This window comes from Hippocampus guttulatus, chromosome 4 (genome assembly GCF_054856545.1).
Source record: "Hippocampus guttulatus isolate MCC_2025c chromosome 4, RoL_Hgut_1.0, whole genome shotgun sequence".
NCBI classification, from domain to species: domain Eukaryota; kingdom Metazoa; phylum Chordata; class Actinopteri; order Syngnathiformes; family Syngnathidae; genus Hippocampus; species Hippocampus guttulatus.
In genome coordinates this window covers 9,155,575-9,169,404 of record NC_141264.1, presented here as the reverse complement: position 1 = coordinate 9,169,404, position 13,830 = coordinate 9,155,575, and the positions used below count along the sequence as shown (strand labels likewise).

The 13,830-nt window shown below is 41.7% G+C and overlaps 1 protein-coding gene across 1 annotated transcript in view; it reads left to right on the top strand.

The window, feature by feature from the left end:
• The first annotated feature begins 1,777 nt into the window (after positions 1-1,777).
• LOC147205858 (excitatory amino acid transporter 2-like) overlaps positions 1,778-13,830 on the top strand; it is a 38,600-nt gene continuing 26,547 nt past the window's right edge. The window contains exon 1 of the mRNA XM_086108884.1: positions 1,778-1,985. The gene's annotated coding sequence lies outside the window, so the exon portion shown is untranslated. The remainder of the gene's footprint in view (positions 1,986-13,830) is intronic.

Sequence of the window (13,830 nt, the reverse complement as noted above, 5' to 3'; positions counted from 1 at the left end):
CATTGTAAAATGTCTTCTGTGCAATATTTACGGGATCTAAAATACAATTGCCCAAGTATAATTGGCAGGTAGCCATTGTTTGTTTTATGTTAGGTGAAACGAATTATAACTAAGCAATAGCCTGTAATTTCTTTGAGTATCCATCTCATTGCAGTCATTTTCTTAAAAATGTTAGTAGCTGTTTTGGTGAAATGATTGTGTGCGCCCGATGAACGAGCATGTCCTAAGGTGGTATTTCTTGGATTTTCTCTCTCGCTCTCTCTCTTTCTCTTTGTGTTTTGTACTCACAGTGTAAGTCCAGTCAGAAGTGAGCATTCATCAATGTCAATATACTTCAATCTTGTGTGTGGTTTTTTTTTATTTATATGTATGCACCACCTGTAATTTCAACTGTACCAGGATGGCAGCTTCTTGTCACAAAGAGAGAAAAAATGTCAACTGTACGCTGCTCTAACCCTTTCCTCGATAATCTTACTATTTTAATGAATATGTTTAGCTTTCAATTACACAATTATGCTATACATGCTTACAATCACTTATAATCACAGCCCTCAATATCCCAAATGTTAGTACTCAGGTTGAAAAAAAAATGCTTTGAAGTATTTTGTATCGTTCAAATGGAATTATCTTTTGTCACATTTCTCGAAATGCAAACCACACACAGACTTGTTCCTGTTTCAATTTGTACAGTATTTATTTACTATCCCCCTGTGGCTTTTTTGATGAATTTTCTGAATTTGGGGCTGACTTGGTGAATCATGCAGATAATAGGCTTAGTAGTATCGCATGTTTCGTCCCGAAACCTTTGTTTGTTTTTCTGTGAAATATTTTTCCAGCCAAGTTTCCCAAACCAGCGCAAAGCATTTTAGGAAAAAAAAAAAAAAAGACTACAACTGAGTGTCTGATTTATTAAATTTTGGAACTCTATTTGTCGTGGTATCTGTAAAACTATTTGGAAATGAAAAAATATACAAAAAAAAAGGGATAACTTATTTAATGAAAAGTAAAGATTTGTGCAGGTAAAATTAATTATCAACATAAAGTGTCCTCCTTTGGGATCATAGTACAGATCTGTTCTAAAAAAAGAAATCATGAACTTCATTCTCAATAAAAGCAGAACTGGGAAAACATATCGATTAAAAATCTATGAATAACTTTAAAATGAACTACAGAATTACCAACTGTTAACATTGAATATTGCATTGTTCCATTTAACCGAGAGATTTTGCTTTGAGGTATTTTAGTGAGACACTTGGTCTTGTGCTTGTGCTTCACTGAGGATCTTTGTCATTCTTGTCACTGTTTTTTTTCTTTTTTGATTAGATGCTTATTTTTAAATACACTTATATTTTAAAATCTCGCCTACGCCCTGAAGTGCATTCACGTAACCCCCCCCGGGGTTACACTTATGGCTATTTGGGAACCACTATACCTCTGGCGTTGAATTAACACCTCCGATTTGCAGTGTAGTACAGTGCGCGTGTTCAGGACTTTACCTTGACAGCAGATCCTAAAATGGACGCCTGCAACTTTTATTGGAGGGCCCCTGACCTGCCGCGAGCGAGTCACCATTTACAGTATTTCTGTTTGGGTTTGCGTTTGTATATCAACTCGTAAATGGAATATGCAAATGAGAGCACGAGAGAGAAAGCTAAAGGGAGGGAGGCGATAAGGTGCATCTTTCACCGACTGGAGATGGCAACACCACTGAAAGGACACAAAGAGGAGGGGGCGGGCGCGGCGAGAAGGGGAGTCAAGCGCCGAGGGGTGAGGTGAGGCATAGCTCTTTCCGCGGACTCGTTTAGCTGCACAGCTCCTCGGATTCTACTGAGACCAAAACCCTCACCACGATCTCTCCGTCAAGAGCTCCTGTGGTGGAACCGCAGTGGCTCGCCTTTGCTGCCTCAGCCTCCGTGACGCGGATGCAACAAGACCCTGCAAAGCGGGTGCACCCAAAACTTTCTTCGTTGAGGTTTGCAATCAAGGTAAGATGCTGCTTTTGATCTCTTAAAGACACACGGTGCGATGCTCAACAAACAGCATGAGAACACTCGCGACAAATCGGATAATCGAATCATTTAATCCCATTCGGGCGTGCATTTATTGCAAGTAATTTTCTTGCTTGGTTTTCTCTCATTGCAGCGCACACATTATGATGTAGAGGTGCGCGCGACACATTGAATTCCATCAGAGACGCGGTTAACTCTTTCATCCATCTGGGTTCATTAATTTAAAATGATCAGACATGCATGTAGAATTCCAAGCAATTTGTTGCAGATGATTGATGCGCGTTAACCTCTTTGTATGCCCTGTCACAGAGAATAAATAACACCGCATGGTTGAAATGTGTGTGCACTGTTTGCCACTTTGTTCTTGCATCACTTTATGTTCGACTTTATATCTACTGAAAAATATATGGAAATCCAGATGATTCTATTGTGTGCAGCCACTTGACAAAATCAAATTGAGTAAATCCAACACCCCATTTTAGACATCACACCTAAATCCAAGTTAGATTTGAAGAGTAAAGCAAGTTTGTAAATTGATTTCTTCCAGCCCTCATCCACGAGTAGTCTTGTTTGTTTTGGAGGCAATGGGACGATATGGAATTTGGCTTTTTAGCAAGGTACATCTTCTTATAACTTCTTTCACTGTCTTTGCAGAAGAGCATTCTGATAATCAACAAGTTGGGTCAATGTGGGTTTGTGGTAAAAGATTAAGTCTTGGCCAAGGAAATTAATCAGCGCGAAATGTAAATACGTTGACTGGAAACCTGCAGTGTTTTTAGCCTTCTGTGTGTGCAAAACAATTCCATTGAACAAGCATTTTTATTAACGGAGAGAAGAAGGAACCGCTCCTGCAAAGACAACTGAAGAATCACAACCTTTCTAACGTAAAACCGCCCGCCTTAAGGAGCCAGTGGTTGCCTCCCTTTCATTTTAAAGCGCATGCACTACAATAGTCATGGGTACACATGCACATTACAGTTTCCCAACAGCAGCACCAGGGTCACCATGGAAACCAGCATTCTTGGCACCATGACTTGATCACCTCCGGCTCATCAATTTAGAAAACGTGCGCGGGGTGTGTGAGCGGACGCTTCTGACAACAGCACATTGACGGATGCGTCCATGGAGGACATCAGTGTGGATGCTGGATTATTAACAAAACCTTCTGCCCGGTGAGACATACTGGCTGGACCATGGCCATTTTGTCACGGGGTGGAGTCTGAAGGGAGCTGGTGTTCAGTGTAATTGCCGGGAGAATCTGTATTGAAAAGTGTCCATGCAGCTAATGCGTTTTGTCCTTTTCCCAGAGGCACTTCTCTAAACGACTGTACTGTGGCATTTTCTTCCTTACATGAATGAGCACAGACATCCAAGGCACATGCTGAAAGGCGGGATGAGTCATTTTGATGTACAAATGTCCTATCGCTGAGTGTGCGTGTGGGTGCGCGTGTGTCTGTGTGTCACAGTGACTGATCAGAATCGCATCAATGGGAGTTGAGGATCATTTTGTAAATATAACACAGGTCTTTGTTGAGGAGAAAGACAATACTGTGAAAAAAATTAGTTGCTTGTCAATCAATTTCATATACAATTTACATTTGTTCACGTTATAACGTTAAGCTTTGGCCATGTCATATAAAGGTGAATATTTCAAGTGGATGTGGATACCAGCAATTATAGTATAAAGACTTTTAGCAGCTCAAGAATTCTAAATATCAAAGAAAAAAAAATGCAGCATTAGCGTGCGTGCGTGCGTGCGCGTGTGTGTGTGTGAGCGCGTATACATTATACATGCACAAATGCTGGTCACATCAACCATAATAAACAAAGCTTATAAACTCAATATGTATGAACATGTCAACCCTACGGAGCATCCACATATTAATGCCAGCCATCTGGGTAAACAATGCTTTAATTAGGGTAGACAGTGCTCAGGGTAACTTTTATGTTTACGTGTGTGTGTGTGTGTGTGTGCGTGTGAGTGAAGGCTATATATAGTTGAACGTACATGGGGGGCTATGAGTGAAACACACAAGTCATCTAATAGCAAATAATACCAAGGAAAAAATAGGAGTTAACAAAAAAGGAACATACAAAATCGAAATGTCATTTTACAAATGAAGCTCAATAAATTTGGGGGTAATATTTTACGCGATACATTGCATGCATTATTAATGAGTCTACTTCAAACATGCATTAATGACAATCATTTGAGAAAGAACATGTTTATTCTTGACGAAAGCCAACACCAAGCTGTTTCTTCTGCCTTTACTCAGGCTGTTTCCCTCAAGCTTTCCTTTAAATAATAATCAAACTTGAGGAAAATAAAATGTTTCAGCCTGAAAAACTGAGATGTAACACTGGCATGCGTGTGATAAAGAGTGGGTGACAAAGTGGGAGAGACAAAAAAAAAAGTGCAGACATTCAAATCGGAAGAAATTTTCTGTGTAAATGATCACATGTGGATTTATTATGTATGTCAGAGAGGCTTCTTATCAATGTCCACGGTGAGGTAAAAGGATACCACAAGAAGCATAAAGGTGCAACATATGTTCCCCACCTCGGGGCAACCAGCACTTTTATTTTGCAACAAATTGGGAAATAATGAAATTAAAGCTCGATTGAAAGAAAAAAAGATACAGCATGTGAAATTAGTCTCAAGATTTCACCATCCACATCGATGCCCCATCTTTCCATTCATGGAGTTCCTCCTGTCATTGTGTGGCTTGCGCTGCTTGTGTAATCCTCCTGGGAACACATGGAAGATGCCAAAGTAGCATCCAACTACCGGTACTTGTTTCATTCTCCAACATCCTCATGTTTGTCTGTCCTGCTTCTCATTTTCTCATGCCTGTACTAATGACATCTGTCAGTTGGTTTTCTCATTCATTTTATTTCTCGGTTGTTTGGATATTGCATTCATATCACCCCATTTCTAAGTGTATTCATTTGCGTGGGCCTAAATTCTTTGAATTTATGTTCACCGGAATCCTCGTGTGGATCTTCCAATCCATGCTGTGCCCTCTTCGTTTTTGTTTTTTGATTTTGCCAATGCAGTCCCCGCCTATAGAATCGGTGTTTTAGTTCTCAGAGGTCTGCACGGAGTGGGGTCTTTCCCATGGCTTGACCAAACAAAGAGCCTGGCTCCCTTCACTTCTGTTTGACTGCACAGGAACAGGACAACACAAGCATTCACCACAGAGGCTGATAGCCCTCTTGATGGCCATGGTTCAGGCTTTACTTTAGTTTTGCCATGAGACAACTGCTATCTAACTGACCAGATAATATGTGAAAATCTTATTCCATAATGCCAATGAATATATTCATCTCTTTCTAGACTTCTATATCTGTGCAAGGTCAGAATGCAGTGTGGAAAATCTTTTAAGTGATACAGGATGAAAGGCAGATTAAACCCTGGACAGGTTGCCAGTCCATCACAGGGCCTTGGTGAACGGGTCATAAAGTGGGCGTTGACCCTTGGCAGCCGCACAAACACTGACACTGTCAAAAGCCCAGAGGAAAAGCCAAAGACATATTAGAATACTAACAACGCTCAGTGGCCAGTACCTCATCCAAAGGAATACAGAATGAACAATAATATCATAGCCTCGATTGCGGAGTTGCACGGAGATATTTCACATTCGGAGACATGCAACTGGGGGTTCAGTATCTTGCTCAAGGACACTTCAGCGTGGTTGCAGTGGCTGCAGATCGAACCACCAACCTACGGGTTGGGAAATGGCCACAATAGTACTGAGCCATGTTGCCCCTCAAGGGATATACTGTATATTACATTATTTCTGGCTGGGAAAAAAAAAAAAGAAATTGGCAAGGAAATGAAATTGTCCTAGAAATATTTATATAAATCACTATTTTGAAAATGTGTATCCCAGATAATTTTGAGTCAACAAAATCTTCATAGAACTTTGAATTAGAACATGGTAATCAACTGTGCATTCAAACGTTTGATATCCCCGTACCGTACTGAGAATGAGTGAGTAACTTTAGACATGGCTAATTATGCAGTGATGAAAGTCCTTCGGATTTTTACAGAATTCCGGATTTTCAAATTTTCATGAAAATTCCTCTGGAAAATTGAGGGAAAATTGCCTCATGTTAGTGCCATGTTGAGGCACTAACATGAGGAAACGTAACACCCCTCCCCTCGCATTCTTATGGCCTCGCCATATCTTGGAGATTTCAAAATTTCGGCGAGAACGGAAGCCACAAAGGGTGCACGTGTGCACACAAAAGACAGATTAATCATTGAATGTCAAGTATTTGAATAGCGTTTTGTGTAAACTAATTCATACGTGATCGGCCAGGTACGGCAACAGCGCAATATTCAAACAGGTACACAGGCAAGCTGACATACGTGCAATAGACGCGAGTGTTAGGAACGCGTTCAAGTGGTCATGGCTTGAGGAAAAGGACTTGAACGGAGATTTACATACATTAGAAAGGTCGACAAACCTGGTAAGTCAGTTAAAATCATATATCATACATCCTATATATACTGTATATATATATATATATAGTTTCAGGAATTGAAAGGAAAGTCCACTTTCATCTCTGATTATGTCATAATTGTAAATACAATGAAAATAGCTAGGAGATTTTTACATGAGTGTTTCCTGAAGCACAAGTCTTACCCCTTTCATGTTGCATTTCAAGCCGGAATATACCGATTCAAACACAAAATTCACTTTTACGGGAAATGTGGCAAACTTCCAAACGGTCAACATGAGTGAGTAACTCAGAAATTTTGATTGAACATGTGTTTACGTCAATACACCAGACGCAACCTTTAATAGTTGTCCACCAGCTACATCCCTTTGGCACCTGCTCCATCAGAATTCAGGTCAGCGGTTTGAGTCACGGAATTGCTCGGAGAATGAATGGTAAAAGGGGTTGAGGGTAAATGGAGGGGGCGTGGTCTCATTTTGTTTTGTTTTTTTCCTCCTGACTCCAAAGACCAAGTTGCTGAGAACAATCTACCCTTTGTGTTAAAACCAAGAATAATAATTGAAGATGAGTCATTTATTTTTTTTTCCAAAACAAAGAGAAGACTTCATGAACAGTAGTAATACTTTAGCAGACGTTGTCCACATGTTTATCTTGAGTGCAGACTGAAATGACACTTGAGTGAATGAAAAAAAAAACTAATAGAAGACTTGATCTGAAGAATAGTCGAGATATGGCAAAGCACAGTCCGTTATATATAGTCACTGTTCATACAGGAGTCACTCAAATCAACATCACAATTCAGAATACTTACGCTATGGACATCCTCGAATCTAAGGAGATGAGTGTTTTTGTTTTTTTTCCACCAAGAAGTATTACGACATGTTCTTTTGACAAATAAACTGCGCCCTGAGGAGAAAACTGTGCTCCTCATGTTTGTTGGAAGTAGCCTTTTGACCATTGTAGATTTGAAATTTGAAGAAGCCATTCCTTAGCATTGAAGGTTCATCATTATGAACCTTCAATGCTAAGGAATGCTTTTGACCATCAAAAAAAAAAATACAGGTAGGTTTTTTTTTAGCCCTGCTTGCCTCACCCAGCCCTCCTTCTTCCCAAATCCTCAATTAAATGTGCAATGGGCCTGCGAACAAGGTTTGTGTGCTTCTTTGTTCATCGGCAGGCATTAATGTTGCTCTTGAGCATGTTAACGGCCTTGAGCTGTGGGAGCAAAGAGCCGAGCTGCCACTTGTCTGCTCGGATACGGGAGTGCTTCATCACTTGTGGACGTTTGCGGAAGCCAAAGGGGTTCCATGCATGAGAACCGTGGCAATGAACACAATGACCACACTTGGAGGAGAGACCCCTGCGTCCATGTATGCCCCCCCCCCCCACACACACACACCAACTTCTTCCAGGATAACCACCTTTTTACGCTCTCCCTAGGAGCCTTTACCGTCACCCTTTATACCCCACTAATATTCCCCTTCTCTCCCCCATCACCCTGCACCCCTTTTACCCCGCGATGCTTAACCAATCATCCTTCGCCTTGTGCCCCCCCGCTCAGCCTATCACCATCCCCACAATCCAGCTGATGGAGCGTACTGTCTAGTTTGTTTACCTCACCCACTTGGGCAACGGAACACACAACAATCCCCTTCATTGCCTGTTTGTCAGAACCCCCTTTCAGAACCAAAAGGGGTGAAAGGCGAAGAGAGTGGAGGGGACTGAAAAACAAAAACGAAGGGAACAATTAAAATCACCCCTCCTCCCCATGAACCCCATGCTAGCGGTTTCCCAGCTCGATATTCTGTGAACTAACTTGGAGGCCTGTAAAGTGGCCCATTATTCTGGTAGGGATGGCGTGTTCCAAGAGCGCTCTGCCTCAATGGCTGATTAACACAGAGGGGTTTTTGTTTGTAGCTTTTGGCTCACTGCGTTCTACACTGCTTAATTAGGACTAGCATCTATCTATCTATCTATCTATCTATCTATCTATCTATCAATCTCTCTGTCCTCTCTCTCTCTCTCTCTCTCTCTCTCTCTCTCTCTTTCTTACTCAAACTCTGCATTCATCCATCCATCCATACGGCAAATATATAACCTACTGTATACCCTAATCCTTGCTTTTCGTCATTCTGATGATGTTGGACAGTTACAGAGAAAAGATAATTACTTTTCAATAATTTACAAAATAGCTTTTGCACTGTGACAGATGAATCCATTGTGAAATCACCCAAAATCCTGTTCAGCACTTAGTAGTAGAAAAATGGTCAGGCAGGATTTTGTGGAATTTGTCTTGTGAGCTTACTCCTCCACCGAAGGGGCTTTGGTAAGTAAGCTTACTCAGCCTCCTGAGTAAGTTAAGGCCAGCGAGTTCTGGGGATTAGACCCTGGTGAATGTGACTGATGTGCAGGATGCGCATGCGTGTGGTGATGTCATCGTATTTCATTCAGAAAGAGAACAATAGTGTGCGATGAAGCCTATGAATCTTTTTTAGAAATCAGTTGGTTGAATACATGATTATGTTACTGCTGTTGTCATAATATAAATAACACCCCAGGCTGCGGCAAAGCTGTTGTGGGGCAGTGGGACCCACGCATGGACATGTACTATCGCAGTAGAAGACAGTCTCCAAGTTCACACTCCACAGACGATAACACCATCCGCCCATGAAAGTCTGCTTTCCTCATAAAATTATTTTGTGCACTTTGACCTTCTCCATGGACTCCTGCAAATTAGGTTATGCTTCCATCATGTCAAGGATTTTGCCCATCTCGTGTATTCTGAAGGGAATGGAGAAAGCTGGTTTGGTTGGTGGCGAAGCCAGTCAATTGTGTTGACACTTACAGTGCTTCAGAACCCCGAGTTTCTAACTGCAACGAGCTGTGTGCCTCTTTGAAAATACCCACACTTCAGGCCCTATTTTGATCGAGCGGCACCCATGCGCTCTGTAAAAATGGGTGTAACTTCACTTTTGTGTCAGCGCAAGCCTAGTTGCGTTTTTGGGGCCTTGCTGTGCCTCTGGGCCTTCCGGTGCACGGACTTTACTTGCCCCTACTCATCTGAATATGTGATAACAGAAGACAATCTGTCCTTGGTATAAAAACGGGCGCATCCTCAGTTACTTCCGCTCCCCCCCAGCGCATCTCGCAATTTGGTGACGAAAAGTAGAGAACATTTCAAACAAGCTAACCCGAAGTCTGTGGAGCAGTGCAGGCGGTGCAACACAATTTTGGTGTATTTGATCAAGGCGCAGGCGATAAATTCAGTGCTTTGCAGACGTGTGTGGTGGATGTCACCAGATTTCGTTGATAAATATGGCACCAACCCTTTCAATTATTGTAGGAATCAATTCATTGAATAAATTATAATCACAATCATCTTTATCATATTTTTAGAGCACCCCCATTACTATTGGGAGGAGGTCACACACTGACGTGTCATGCATCGACTCCAGAGTCTATTTCTGTTTCTGCAATGTCAAGCATGGCGTACTTGGGCATCCTGCACTCCAACCTGATTTTAATGCAAATAAGGTATGCCACCAAAATTGACAGAGAGAAGGCTTGTTCCATCCCACTATGGTGCACAACATTGGAAACGCACCATTATGTCCAATTCTACCTGTGGAAAGTCCAGCTTGGCACAAAAATAGAGCCCTCGGTAAAACCCACACACACATACTTACACTATGCCCCAGACTGGCACTGGGCAAAAATGTAGAGCCACGACTGTTAGTGCGGATGGGTTTCATTTCCAAGGAAAAGGAGACCGTATCTCTGGATCACATTTTCATGATAAATAGTGGTGGTAGTGGAAAAAAAGCAAACATGGAATTAATAGTGATCTTTAAAAATTGTTCAATTGAGAAAGCTTGTCCAATCTTGTGTTGTCAAAAATATGTTCTTTTTTTGTTTGCAGAGGTTTACATTTGCCTTCGCTGAAAGCGTATATCAATGTTTTGTAAGAGAACCCCACAAAAGAAGGATTAGTGACAAAAGGTTAAACGGATGCATGACTAATTTTGCCATTTTCAGCAGCAAATAATGAATTTGATGACTTCACAGGAAACAATAAACTATGGCTCACGTGATGTTCACAAGCTGATTGGTTGTTTCTGGACCCATGAGTACATGTGATGTGTGATTTTGTCACAGCAAGTGGCCAAATGTGTTTTTAAAGGTATTAATTGAACGTGACAAATATTGAAGTTATTACATTCATTATGGAAAAAATATGGACTTTTTTTAATACTGAAAATTGCTCAATAAATAAAATTCCCTTTCAGGAAAAAGAGAAAAAATATTTTGTTTGATTGATGAATTTTAATGTATAAGAACAAATGCATATTTTCCAATGGGAGTTCAAGAATCATGATGAAAAATCATAAATAATAAATCCAATTATGTGTGCTCAGTAAACGATACCGCTCAGTAAACGATACCGCCTCGGCTGTGGGCTATTATGCACCTTTGACATGAAGTCTCAGAGGAAACAGAAACAGCAGATTGAGCAGACACAGATTGAATATTATTTCCAAGGTGGTGTTGCATACAGGAAATATGCTTGTGTTTTAAGTGAGGGTTTGTCATGTTCAAGCAAGCTGTGTGTGAGGTACTTCGGAGTTCACACAGTAATCATCAGTGTGTGTGTGTGTGTGTGTTTAATTGTTGAGTTGTGCATGCGTGTGTAGGCATGCTCTTTCTGTCAATACCGTGGGGTGGTGTAAGGAGAGCCTGGCATTGCTACTGCTGCTGGCGGTGCTCCGTCCCAACAGACTCCGGTGTTTAATTAGTGAGAGAACATCCATCCTCCTTAGTCCTCTTATTGACAAATCCCGAATGAAGCCGAGACCACGTGCCCCTGCATCGGAACTCGGACCGAGAATTTTGACAAGGGACGCCTATGCAATGTAATATATTGTTCTTGTGAGTGGCTGCCTGTAATTACATGTTAATGTGCAGGAAATGGGGAGACGGTCCGTGTAAAGGCATGTAATGTTTCTGCGTGTCTATTTTTGCTCGTGGCAGGTGAGACTATTGATGTATGAAATGTGATTTGCGTGGTGATGCCATTTCACAGACGGACGTCACCAACACAGCTGTCAGCTCTTTACGTAGCCAACAGATTACCGAATAACAAAGACTCCCTCGATGAACTGTGCATGTGCGGCACTTCTAATGATTGCTTTCATCTGAGCTCGAACGTCACTGATATTCTAAACTCTCCATCCCTTCATTTACCAGAAGCCACACCTTTTGCCCCCCCCCTACACCCTGCCCCCTTTATTTGTCCCTTTCCTCCATGCATGGTTGCACATCTATCTTTATGTGGCATTTCTGCCTGCCCCTTATACCGTTCCGTCTGTCTTCTATACACCTCTCCATCATCCTCTGTCCTTCCTCCCTCAGTTATGCGGTGGATAATATTGGTGCTGTAGTAGGGGGTGGGGTGGTCCTGCCTTACTAGTTGATTTAATGAGCTCCTTTGGGGAATCAGCTGAAGCCATCACTAAAGCTATGTGATGCCACTCGGTATACCCAGATCTTTTTCACAGATGTGCCTTTTACTACTGATAGCAGAACTGCTTTGTTATCTCATGATCGGCCGCACAGCTATAAAGAAAGAGATGAGAGATGAGGACGCCAGTGGTAGGTGTGGAAGCCCTCCACAGTGCTGAGAGAAAGTAACCATGAATATGGATGATCTTCTTTTCTCCATTGGCCTTTCATCTGTGCCGCAGTCAGAGATTGATGGCAGTTCGGAATCTGGGGGGGAAAAAAAGACCGTTTTCGAGGAACATCCGGGGGAAAAAAAGAGCCTCGACATCAAGACTCCTAGAGGGATCCGTATTCAACAACAGCCACAATAAAAGAGAGGGAATAACAAATGTAAGGTGCAGTCAAGTGATGTGCATACAGTAATTGGAAATCACTTAACTGTAGATGCAGCAGTGAAGAGGGCCGTGGTTGGATTACATTTACAACTCTAGTATCTCTGGTCCTTCATGGAAATGAATGGAAATTATCCAATTCAGTCTATCCCAAACCCTCTCCAGCATAATAGGCCGTTAGCACGTAATTAGAGCTGAACTGGTCACATGTGAGAGACCTACACAGACTACAACACGAGCTTCAGGATTCCCAGAGGCTCTGTCTCTAATGACTGCCTCATTATGAACACAAAGGGAAACAAAGAGAAAACTTAGAGGATGCCGACAGGCAGAGAAATACTGATCTGTCATATGTGGCCAAGATGAGAGGCAGCCGGTTCGTGGATTGAACGGTAAAAATGGAATGAAAGTGATGAAAATACAAAAACGTGGTTGCAGTGGTTCAGCAGTGATTAACTGAAAGTTGGTGTAGTTGACGTTCAGTCACACAGCTGGGATTGTCGGTAGAACAGGAATTCTCTGCGTCTGCAGTCCGTGTGGATTTGTATAGACATTTGGATTTGTATGTGCTCGAAATCTTTCAATTTGTTTGTGTTCCTCAAGAAAGATGGCCAGCTCCTTCAGCACGAGGTGGTCACTGACCATGGTACTGAATTCTGGCCTTGCTGACAATCTCAGAAGCAAAGTCACAGGTAGTTTGTCATGACAGTGCAATGGTACACACCGATCTGACCCGTGTAGCCCCGTGATGCGGGATGCGCAGGCAAGATCTTGACATACCGATGAGGCTCTCAGTCCGTTATGTGACATTATAGCAGAGCAACACAGTTTAATGCATACATTTGAGGAAAAAAAGAGAAGCATTACAAGCTTCTGTTCACCAGTCAGTTGAATACAGTGAGTCAGGCATCATCCTTTAGATACCATTGCACTCTGGTAGAAATGAAAGAACACTGAAAATGCATATTTGTACTTGTGCATGTTAGTCAAATTGTTGATTACTAATGGAAATGGTTGTCTGGCCATCAGTGTCATGGGCTAAAACCGACTAAACGCCAAATGGAGGCAAGGCTGCTAATGGAATCACTGTCAACTTTATTAAGTATGACCTAAATATTTTTTTTTCTTTTAACAAGCATATACTGGTTTAATTTAAAGAAAACAAAATCTTACTTTGTACAGTAATCACTTTGTTGAATTACAAGTTAACAGTTTGTGGAGAGGTACCGCATTTTCCGGATTATAAGTCACAGTTTTTTTCATAGTTTGGCAGGGGGTGCGACTTATACTTTGGAGCGACTTATGTGGGAAATAATTAACACATTCTATCATTTGACATGTTATTTTCACATTAAACCGCAAGAGGGGTGCTCTAGGCCTGTGTTGATGCTTTCCACATTGACAAAAAAACAAACAAACGACGATGACTCTGACGTCAGCGAAAAGAGGAAGCACCGCCTCTT